The sequence below is a fragment of the Macaca mulatta genome, chromosome 8 (assembly GCF_049350105.2).
Source record: "Macaca mulatta isolate MMU2019108-1 chromosome 8, T2T-MMU8v2.0, whole genome shotgun sequence".
Classification (NCBI taxonomy): domain Eukaryota; kingdom Metazoa; phylum Chordata; class Mammalia; order Primates; family Cercopithecidae; genus Macaca; species Macaca mulatta.
The window spans coordinates 40,491,691-40,503,353 of NC_133413.1; the positions used below are offsets into that span (position 1 = coordinate 40,491,691).

General features: G+C 45.8%; 1 long non-coding RNA gene across 2 annotated transcripts; it reads right to left on the bottom strand.

The window, feature by feature from the left end:
* Positions 1 to 5,113: 5,113 nt before the first annotated feature.
* LOC144330772 (uncharacterized) lies at positions 5,114 to 10,165 on the bottom strand. Of its 2 annotated transcripts, none has more exons than XR_013397249.1 (2): positions 10,035 to 10,132; positions 5,114 to 5,171 (listed from the first exon to the last, which is right to left on the bottom strand). It is a non-coding gene; the product is annotated as an uncharacterized LOC144330772 (long non-coding RNA). The 2 variants fall into 2 exon arrangements; XR_013397250.1 differs by lacking the exon at positions 5,114 to 5,171 and adding an exon at positions 8,470 to 8,686 and having other exon boundaries at positions 10,035 to 10,165.
* Positions 10,166 to 11,663: the final 1,498 nt, after the last annotated feature.

Below are 11,663 nucleotides of genomic sequence, written 5' to 3' on the forward strand. Positions count from 1 at the left end.
CCGAGTAGCTGGGACTACAGGCGCCCGCCACCTCGCCCGGCTAGTTTTTTGTATTTTTAGTAGAGATGGGGTTTCACCATGTTAGCCAGGATGGTCTCGATCTCCTGACCTTGTGATCCGCCTGTCTCGGCCTCCCAAAGTGCTGGGATTACAGGCTTGAGCCACCGCGCCCGGCCAGCTAATTTTTGCATTTTTAGTAGAGTTGAGGTTTCAACATGTTGACCAGGCTGGTTTCGAACTCCTGACCTCAGGTGATCCATCCACCTCAGCCTCCCAAAGTGCTGGGATTACAGGTGTGAGCCACTGCGCCCAGCTGCATCTGTAGATAAGAATTATTGAAAAAAGAAAAACAACCATAGTACCATTATCAAACCTAAACACATTTAAAAATAATTCCTTCACATTAACTATATACTCCATGTCTACGTGTTCAACTGTATTGAGTTTCAGCAAATATTTTTTCTTCATCCATTGTGTTAAGTGGATTTTTTCTCCTTTAATTTGTTAAAGTAGTATAATTTAATAGATTTTCTTATGTCTAACATTCCATTTTTGAATTCCAGAAATTAAACACAACTAGGTCATGGTATATATATCTTTCCTTGAATTTAATATGCTAGTATTTCATTTGGAAGCTCTGCATCTATGATCATAAATGATATTGCTCTACTGTATTTTTTATTCAGTGCTTATGAAGTTTTGATATTATAGTTAAGATCCTAATGAAGTGAGTTGAGTAGCTGTATTTCTTAGGGTAAAAGCTAAGCTCCTATAACACCACCACCACCAAAAAAACTGAAATACGGTTGTTTAAAGAAGATGGAAGTGTACTTCTTGCTCACACTCTAGAAATGAATGGTCCAGGCTGATGGGGCAATTCTGCTCAGTGCAGTCATTTGGAGACCTGAGGGGTTCCTGTTTGGTTTCTGTGCCATCTCCTAAAGGTGTTTGTCTTCATCTACACGGCAACACAGGTTCAGCTCTGTATGTGTGCAACCCTCAGGAAAGGGAGGATAGGAAAGAGGTGGGTGAGCAATTTCCTTTGAAGCAAATGTTGTCCCCTTGATTCATATGTTCAAGTTTTAACTCCCGGTAACTCAGAATGTGACCTTATTTGAAAATAGGGTCATGACAGATATAATTAGTTTAAAGTGATATTGGAGTAGGGTGGGCCACTAATCCAATGTGACTGGTGTTCTTATAAAAAGAGGAAATTTGGGCCAGGCACAGTGGCTCACACCTATAATCCCAGCACTTTCCTAGGCCGAGGAGGGAGGATCACTTGTGGCCAGAAGTTGGAGACCAGCCTGGGCAACAGAACAAGATCCCATCTTTATCAACAATAAAAATTTTAAAAAAAAATTATCTGGGTGTTGTGGCACACGCCTGTAGGTCCCAGCTACTTGGGAGGCTGAGGTGGGAGAATCACTTTAGCCTGGGAGGTTGAAGCTGCAGTGAACCATGATGGTACTACCGCACTCCAGCCTGGGTGACAGAGTGAGACCCCATCTCAAAATTTAAAAAAAAAAAAAAAAAAAAAAAAAAAAAAGAGGGGTGGGGGAATTTGGACACACCTGAGGGAAAACACCATGTGAACATGAAGGTAGAGAGACACCAAGGAATGCCACAGATTGCCAGTGTACCACCTGAAGCTAGGACACAGGGTGGAACAGACTTCCCCTCACAATCATCAGAAGGAACCAACCCTACTGACACCTTGATCTTGGACTTCCAGCCTCCAGACTGTGAGGGAATACATTTCTGTTGTTTGATCCTCCAGTTTGTGATACTTTGTTACAGCAACCCTAGGAATCGCCATTTCTCCATAGCAAGTAATGGAGAAATGGCACCACATTTGCTCATCATCTAAGGTGAGCATTTAGTCAGACACACCTCAGTTGCAAGGAAGGTTGGAAGATGCAGGCCGTAACTGGGCTATCCTGTGCTCTACAGAAAATCTTACCAGAAGAAGAATTTAGGAGGACAAATGGCACAGGAACAGAAAACTCTTTTTTAAGAGTTTATTTGTGGCTGGGTGCAGTGGCTTACACCTGTAATCCCAGCACTTTGGGAGGCCAAGGCGGGCGGATCACCTGAGGTCAGAAGTTTGAGACCAGCCTGACCAATATGGTGAAACCCCATCTCTACTAAAAATACAAAAATTGCCGGGCATGGTGGTGTTTGCCTGTAATCCCAGCTACTCAGTAGGCTGAGACAGGAGAATGGCTTGAATTCGGGGGTGGAGGTTGCAGTGAGCCAAGATTGTGCCACTGCACTCCAGCCTGGGTGACAAAAGGAGACTCCATCTCCAAACAAACAAACAAACAAACAAGCAAACAGTTTATCTGTGCCTTAGTGGTTTAAGAAAATGAGTTCCTGGCCGGGCGCAGTGGCTCACGCCTGTAATCCCAGCACTTTGGGAGGCCGAGGCGGGCGGATCACAAGGTCAGGAGATCGAGACCACAGTGAAACCCCGTCTCTACTAAAAATACAAAAAAAAAAAAAAAAAAAAAAATTAGCCGGACGCAGTGGCGGGCGCCTGTAGTCCCAGCTACTTAGGAGGCTGAGGCAGGAGAATGGCGTGAACCCGGGAGGCGGAGCTTGCAGTGAGCCGAGATCGCGCCACTGCACTCCAGCCTGGGCGACAGAGCCAGACTCCGTCTCAGAAAAAAAAAAAAAAAAGAAAATGAGTTCCTAAAACCATCTGGGACAGATATCATTTAGGGCAAGAGCCTTTTCTTTTTTTGTTTTGAGTTGGAGTCTTGCTTGGCTGGAGTGCAGCAGCACGATCTCAGCTCACCACAACCTCTGCCTCCCGGGTTCAAGTGATTCTCCTGCCTCAGCCACCTGAATAGCTGGGATTACAAGTGCCCGCCACCATGCCCAGCTAATTTTTGTGTTTTTAGTAGAGACAGGGTTTCACCATGTTGGCCAGGCTGGTCTGGAACTCCTGACCTCAGGTGATCCCCTTGCCTTGGCCTCCCAGAGTGCTGGGATTACAGGTTTGAACCACTGCGCCCAGCATTAAGGCAAGAGACTTTTGATTACCAGTTCAAAAAGTTTGATGGTAATTAGTTTAGTTAGGCTTTCCATTTATTTTTGCATCGTTTTGGCTATTTATGCCTAGAAAATTATCCATTTTATCTGAAGTATTTAATACATAAAGCTTTTCACAAAAATTTTCAAATCTTCTGTGTAGGTGGAAATAGTAATTTTTTATTCCTGATATTGTTAGTGCATCCTTTCCTTTTTTTTTTTTGAGACGAGTCTCCCTCTGTTGCCCAGGCTGGAGTACAGTGGCGTTATCTCGGCTCATTGCAACCTCTGCCCCCCAGGTTCAAGTGATTTTCCTGCCTCAGCCTCCTGAGTAGCTGGGACTATAGGCATGCGCCACCATGCCCAGCTAATTTTTGTATTTTTAGTAGAGGTGGGGTTTCACCATGTTGGCCAGGCTGTTCTCAAACTCCTGACCTCTGGTGATCTGCCCGCCTCAGCCTCCCAAAGTACTGGGATTACAGGCGTGAGCTATGGTGCTCAGCCTCCTTTCTTTCTTTTCTATTTTTTTCATTGATCAGGCTTGCTAGAGATTTGTCTGGTTTATTAATTTTCCCCCAAGGACCAGCATTTTACATTATCCTTTCCATTGTTTGTTTTTTGTTTCATTAAGTTCTGATCTTATTTTTTTAGCTTTATCTTTATATGAAATCACACATACACATAAAGAATTAAATTGGTCTATAAGACTTATTATGAAAAACAGCAGTTCCCTACTCCTTGCCTCACGTTTCCCTTTCTTCAGAGGCAACCTTTTTCAGCTCATTGATTGATTGATTGGGACGGAGTTTTGCTATGTCGCCCAGGCTGGAGTGCTGTGGCTACTCGCAGTTGTGATCATAGTGCACGGCAACCGAGGGCTCCTGGGCTCAACTGATCCTCCCCCCTCCTTTTTCAACTCTTTCAGCTAGTTTTTTTTGGTGTTTATCTCTTTCTCTCTAAATAATATGCGTATATTCATTTTTCAACTATAGCTTTTACTTATGGTCTTCTCTCTATGGACAATAAAGCTTTGGCTCTCTTCCACCCCCTTCTCCACCACTACACATACACTATTTTGTCCCTTAATCCCTTCAGTACTATAATTTTGATGAGATCAATATCAAATATTTATATTACTATGACTATTGTAACACTGTGATTATTTTTCCTTTTCTGCACAACTTTTTATTTTCCCTGGAGTTCATGATTGTCTTCCTTTTTCATTTGCTTCATTTTCTATATTCTTACTACTAATTTAGTCCAAGTTATATAAACCTTTTTTTTTTAATCACCCAGGCTGGAGTGTAGTGGCACGATCTTGGCTCACTGCAACCTCCGCCTCCCAGGTTCAAGTGATTCTCCTACCTCAATCTCCTGAGTAACTGGGACTACAGCTGTGCACCACCACACCTGGCTAATTTTTGTATATTTGGTAGAGGTGGGGTTTTACCATGTTGCCCAGACTGGTCTTGAACTCCTGATCTCAGGTGATGTGCCCGCCTCAGCCTCTCAAAGTGCTGGGATTACAGGTGTGAGCCACCGTGCCTGGCCATGTATAAACCTTCTTTCAGTGCATCCAAACATTAAGTAGTTTATCACTTGTTTTTTTTTTTTTTTGAAACGGAGTCTCACTCTATCCCCCAGGCTGGAGTGCAGTGGCGCCATTTCAGCTCACTGTAACCTCTGCCTCCTGGGTTCAACCGATTCTCCTGCCTCAGCTTCCCAAGTAGGTGGGACTACAGGTGCGTGCCACCACGCCCAGCTAATTTTTGTATTTTTAGTAGTGACGGGGTTTCACCATGTTGGCCAGGCTGGTCTGGAACTCCCGACCTCAGGTGATCCGCCCGCTTCGGCCTCCCAAAGTGCTAGGATTACAGGCATGAGCCACCGCGCCCAGCCAGTTTATCACTTTTATCTTCTTGAGGGAATCTTTCCTGGAGCATTCTGATCTGCTGCAATCCGGACTGGTTGCCTTCCACACTCATTACACAGCTCTTACCTTGGTGTCCCCTTTCATCATTGTCCTAGGGATTCTTTCTCTCTTTCCAGGTTTGGTTTTGTATTCCATAGCTTCTTCTTTTTGCTTTCTTATTTTTGGTAAAACACATCCTTCAGTCGCTTCCTGAGAGAAGATACTAAGGAAATACATCACAAAAATTATTTGTACACGTGTAAAATATTTTTTTCTCTATCTTTACGCGTGATTGCAACTTTGAGTGTGAAATTTTATGTTAGAAATAATTTTTCCTTTAGAATTTCAAGGGCATTGCTTCATTATTTTCCAGATTCTATTTTTGCTTTTGAGTGGTCTGAATGAATTCTGATTCTTGATAACTGAGTATACAACTGTTTGTCCCCATCTCTGGATGCTTATAGGATCTTCTTTTTATCCCTAATATTCCGAAATTTCATTATGATGTGCTTTGTCATGGCTCCATTTTCATCCTTAGTGCTGTGCACTAGGTGGGCTCTTTTAATTGACACATTTCTGTCCTTTTTTTCTGAGAACACTTTTTGAATTTTTGCTGAATTCCTTCCCTCAGTTTTCCCCCAAGTTCTGTTTCTAGAACTCTATTTGGATGTTGGGTCTCCTGAACTTGTTGTGATCTTTTCCTCCTGTTTTATAACTCTTTATTTTTTGGGTCTATGTTATGTGGAAGGGTGGTATATCTTCAAATACAGCCATTATGCCTTTATCAGTAAAGAACATAGAAACTAATCTAGGTATTTCAAGCAGAAAGGGGTTGAATATAGGGAATTGGGTGCTAACAACAAAAAAAGAAAATCAGGGGATGCATGTAACTTTCAGATTGACCACTGTAGCTACGGTCCAGAGAGTCTAGAAGTTGCTGTTATCATCTATTAATAGATGTCAGAGAACTGGAGGAAATCTCTGCTGGTATCACACTTATCTTGCATCCCTGGGGTTCATGGGTGGCAGGGGAATGGAGTTTAGCCACTCTGTATAAACTATGTCTGACCGAGTCTAGACACCCACTGCCTCTGCTGGAGGAAGAAAATGACTCATCTCCAATCTCCCTTCCAAATCTCTGGTACAAAGTTTAGAAGAGGGTAGCAAGATGCTAATAGAAACAGAAACAAAAAATAAAAATAAATACATAAAGCCAGCTTCTCTATTCTCCTCTTCTAGATCTCTCTTAGGCTAGAGTCTCTTAATCTACTTATGTCTTGTCTTTCATATTTTTCCTTCTTTGCCTCTTTGTACTTCATTTTGGATAAATTTTTCCATACTATCCCCCATTTCATCATCTTTTCTCTGACCTCACTCAGTCTAGAGTTTAACCTGAATACCGAGGCTTAAAAAATTCAATGGCTATTTTTGTCTAAGATTTCCAGTTTGTTCTTTTTTTTTTTTTTTTTTTTTTTTTTTTTTTTTTGGTTGGTTGGTTGTTTTTGACAGAGTCTCACTCTGTCACCCAGGCTGGAGTGCAGTGGTGTGATCTCGGCTCACTGCAACCTCCGCCTCCCGCGTTCAAACAATTCCCCTGCTTCAGCCTCCTGAGTAGCTGGAATTACAGGCATGGCCTGGCTAATTTTGTATTTTCAGTAGAGACAGGATTTCACCATGTTGGCCAGGGTGGTCTCGAACTCCTGAACTCAGGTGATCCACCCGACTTGGCCTCCCAAAGTGCTGGGATTACAGGCGTGAGTCATCGCGCCTGGACTTTTCCTAATCTTTTTTATTCCCACTTCTTCTTGTTCCATTCCTATTTTCATCTAATATTTATTGCTTATTTTTAATATGTTTTTATGATTTCCTTGAGAAATGTAAATTCATATATACTGCAAAACCTATCTTCTATAAAACTGATAGATTTTACTACTACTCTATAAAACTGATAGATTTTACGACTTCTGCTCTATAAAACTGATGTCAACTGGAATGAATTCATGTTGTTTATTGATTTTACCATCTTTCTTAGCATTAGACTTTTTCATTGTTAAAATGTGTTTTGGAATTTTGATTTGCAGATCCATTTCTAGTGCTGGTTTTCCCCCTTTGATTTGTTTTGTTTTTGTCTTTTTTCCTCCTCTTCCTGAATGCGCAGTTTATAGTTTTGTGGTCGCCTCCACCCATTTTCCTAAGCCGCTGTTCCAGTGCCAGCTCTTACGTGTTGTTTCATGGTTCTTCTTCTGTGCCAGAATGATGCCAATCCAGATGAGGAGCTGTGGGTGGCTTGGCACGGGTCCTCACTTTGAGGCTGTGCTCTATTTCCACCCCACCTTACCTCACCCTATCCTGGTCTCCAGCATCTAAAAGCAGGGTCTTCCTCTCGGCTTTCTCTCAGGACAACGTTTTTCAAGTAAACATTTCTATCGAAATATGACAGACATACAGAAACGCACATGAATCGTAAAGGGGCACCTCGATGAGTTTTCGCAAAGTGAATGCTCCTGTGTAACAAACCCCCAGAGCACAAAAAGAACATTCTTGGCCCCCAGAAGGCCCCTGGTGTTCATCTTAGTCACTGCCCTTTCTAAGGTAACTGCGCTCCTGGCTTCTCTAACAAACTCTTGGGACTCAGAGCCCAGCAGCATGTCGGTCACAGCCCCATTTAGTGATTTTGGGCTCTGTTCTTGCTTCTGGTTCACAGAAAGCTTGCCTTGTTTTTGAGCCCAACTGTGTGTGTTGGGTTACATGCGAGAATGTTTTATTTACTGCTGCTTTGTGGTTGGAATAGAGAACTCACCGCTCCATCTTGACTGGAAGTCCAGCAGAACCTGTTTATGGGACAGTCACTAGTTCTGACTGGAGACCAGGGAAATGGTAGCAGATGGGCTGGGTTCAGCGGATGAAAAGCCTTTGTATGCTCACTAATAAATTCAGATGTTGTCCTCCAGTTAGTGAACGGATGATGAGAGACTGCATGCAGGAAAATGAGATGCTTTGGGATGTGTACATTTTAGAATTATTTCTCTGGCTAAACCAGGGAGGATGGAATGAAGGAGAGCCACACACAAGCATGTTTACCAGCTGGGAGGGAATTTCTGTAATTCGGGTGAGGCATGCGCAGGGTCCATGAGGGCAGTAGTCGTGGGGGTCGCAAGATTATACGAATGAATTTGCCGGGTGTGATGGCTCACAACTGTAATCCCAGCACTTTGGGAGGCCAAGGTGGGTGGATCACCTGAGGTTGGGAGTTTGAGACCAGCCTGACCAACATGGAGAAACCCCATCTGTACTAAAAATACAAAGTTAGCCAGGTGTGGTGGCACATGCCTGTAATCACAGCTACTCAGGAAAGCTGAGGCAGGAGAATCGCTTGAACCTGGGAGGCGGAGGTTGCGGGGAGCTGAGATAGAGCCATTGCACTCCAGCCTGGGCAACAAGAGCAAAACTCTGTCTCAAAAAGAAAAAAAAAAAAAAAAAAAGAATGAATCTGGGAGATAAATAAGAGGTGACTGATTAGATGGATGTCAAGGATGACTTTTAGTTTCTGAAAACTGTGAAAGGTGGTACAATTTACAGGACTTAAGGAATGCCAGGGATGGAGCAGGTTTCTGGGCATATATTTCATTTGCCAGTTTTGTCAGTGGTTGGCTCTGCATGTCTTCTCCCAAGCTTCTGGTCCCATGACTCATCTGACAGATGAATGTTTGTTGAGTCCCTGCTGGTGAGGGCTGGAGCCTGGGGAGATAAGGATGAGGAGGGACATAACTAGGAGACAGGGCCACCTTCAGGCCGGGGCTCTTTGCAGTGGGCATTTGTCAGCGTACAGGAAATGCCTGTGCTCAGATTTCCTGCCCACAAGGTGCGGGGGTGCCAGATCCACCTGAAGCTTGGGCTCCTTTGTGGAAAGGAAAGGGAGAGGGAAGCAGAGAGTCAAGTGCATAAGAAGTAAATAGAGACCCTGAGAAAGAGAGGCAGACCTAGGGGAAAGGAATTCCAGTTTTTCCTTTCTTCTGGTTGGTCAGAGTTCAGTCCTTTGCCCCCATCCTAACACCTTCTGCTTCAAAAGGTCCTTCATTGCTTGGGACCCAGCCTCTTACTGCAGCTCTTCCCCAACCACATCTACCGAAGGGGTAGATAATTCAGTGGCTCAACACAAATGTGTCTTGGCATCTTGGAGTCAGGAGGACAAATTTTGCCTTCTGTGTGATCCTGCAGAAGGCATCCCAGGAGGTCTATGATGTTTCCGCCTTCTGATCCTTCTTTCTCTCCATGTACCCCTTAACCTCTTCCCATCATCAAGCCCTGTTTAGCTTGCCTGGGAGCCAGGCTGGGTGTTGCAATCTTTCTGGGCCAGGCTGTTAACTGAGTAGCAGTCTGAGCAGGTGCTAGAAACGCGTCCCTGGAGTCTAGGGTTTCCGAGGAGTCAGCTCAGAACCTAGAAGTTTACTCTATGGAGGGTCAAGGTACAGAAACCCAAGAATGGGGAATAAGCTGAAATCTATCACTGCATCTCCCTAGGCCTCAGAAACAGGTGGGTCCCACTTCTGTGGTCTTCCTCACATTCATTCTTATTCCTCACACTCATTCTTATTTTAGGCAGAAACAGAATAGTAGGATGCTATGACCTGTGAAATCATAATCTAACCCTTACATTCCGTAGATGAGGCCCAGGGAGGTTAAACTGATTTTTCCAGGTCAAACCAGGAACATTCTACTTTGTTATTCCTTCCCCACCCCCACCTCTGGCTCCCAAAGGGCTTTGGGGTCAACTTAGTGAGCTTTGGGGTGCCATTGCCAATCCAGATATGAACAGCCGGCCCCATGGGCAGCCTAGGATCCGAGTTTGGGGTTTGATCAGAGTCTTAAGTTCAGCGGGTCTCTCCCCTGCAGGCCCCTGCACCTGGGGTTGGGAGAATGAATAAGAACCTTGTCTGGTAGGAATTTCTTTCCTCTGCTGTTTGCTTTGGGTTTTTTCCCTCTCCATTCCTGGCGGCTAACCCAATATTTGGCTTTCTAAATTTCTAAATTTCTGTGCGCACTAAATATATTTCTTCATTTAACCCCCAGAATCATGGTTTCCTACCTGCTTCCCACGACCGGATCCACAGCCTGGAATGAAAACAGAACCCCGAGGGCATCGGCAGCTCAGGGCTGAGGGGGTGGTGGTTCCGGGGAGGGGGAGGAGCAGAGCCAGGGAGGGAGGGTGCACTCACCCACGTTGGGCATCTCAGACATCCTGAGAAAGGCAGGAACACAGGGAGCGGGGAGACGCCTTGGCTTCTCTCCCAATTCCCCGCAGCCAGGGCCCTGCTCCTCCCCTCCCTACCCAAAAGGGGGCCTGGTCCCCACCCACAGCGCCTCTGCGCAGCCCCAACATCCCAGGTGCAGGCCGTAAGCTAGACCTGGGGCGTGGTGAAAACAAGCAAAACCTGCGCCTGAATCCCACTCCGCCACACCTTGTCCCCCTGCAGACCCCTCTAGCTCGGCCGCGGCCCTCTTGCACCGAGTACTCTTACAGGGCTCCCTCACCGCCCTGCCCTCCCCACTGTAAACAGTCAAGGCCGTGGTATAGCTGAGCTAAATTGAACTGGGCAGTGGAAAATTCCCCTCCGGAGCCTCCCGGGGAGGAGCTCTAAGCAGCTGCTACCGAACCCCAGGGCTTGTTAGGCACCTGGCTTTCAGGTTCTCCACCCACTCAGCCCCCAGCTGGGGAGGAGGTGGCTGTTTCTCTCTGCTTCGGAGCAGGAAGGGAGATGCAGAGACCCGGCTCCACAGCCTTGACCTGAGCTAATGCCTGCTAAAACGTCTCGTCTTAAATCAGACTTGGTTTTCCAGATTTGGGAGCCGGTGGCAGTACATTCTGTCTCCGTCTGGCTGAGCAGGAAAACAGGAGACAGAGCTTCCTACCACCTGATTTACAGCCTTGGCGTGGTTTTGAGACACAAATCACCCGAGAGAGCGGCTCAGTTATAGTTCTGCAGATACGATCCGGCAGGATCACCTGGAAAGATCGCTTCCCGCCAGTGGGGAGGGCCACAGGGCCTGGGAAAAGGCCTCCTCCTGGCCTGAAACGCCGTCCACCCCCCGAATGTGTCTGGGACCCCACTGGACCATGTTGGAACCTGGGGGATGGACGATGGGGTGATGGATGGTAGGGCAGGCGGCAGTGGGTCCAGGAGTCCTGATTCCGACCTTCCTCGGTCCCCTCATTCCCTTCCTTGCCTTTTCCTGCCTTTGTTTCTTCAACCTGAATCTGTCAAACACTCCCCAGGCACCCGGCACTGTCGTAGCTGCCCTAGAAGGACACAAGAATAGTAAGTCTCTGGTCCTGCACTTAGTTCCAGAGGAAGAGGAAATAGGAATGTAAATGCTTGCAACAAAAGATTGAATGCAGTTAGTGTCATGACACAGGTACAGATGAGGTGTCCTGGGACTGTGAAGACCTCTCAGCAAGAGTCAGGGGAGCCTTCCATGAGGTGACGCTCATGTTCAGGACAGAACACAGGAGATGCCCTGGTGACAAGGCTGACTTGGTTTTGTGGGGATTCTCTGTTTTATCTCCATCTCCAGGGCACTTTATCCTTTTAAAATACTTTTTTTTTTTTTTTTTTTTTTGAGACAGAGTCCAGGCTGGAGTGCAATGGCGTGATCTCAGCTCACTGCAACCTCTGCCTCCCGGGTTCAAGCGATTCTCCTGCCTCAGCCTCCTGAG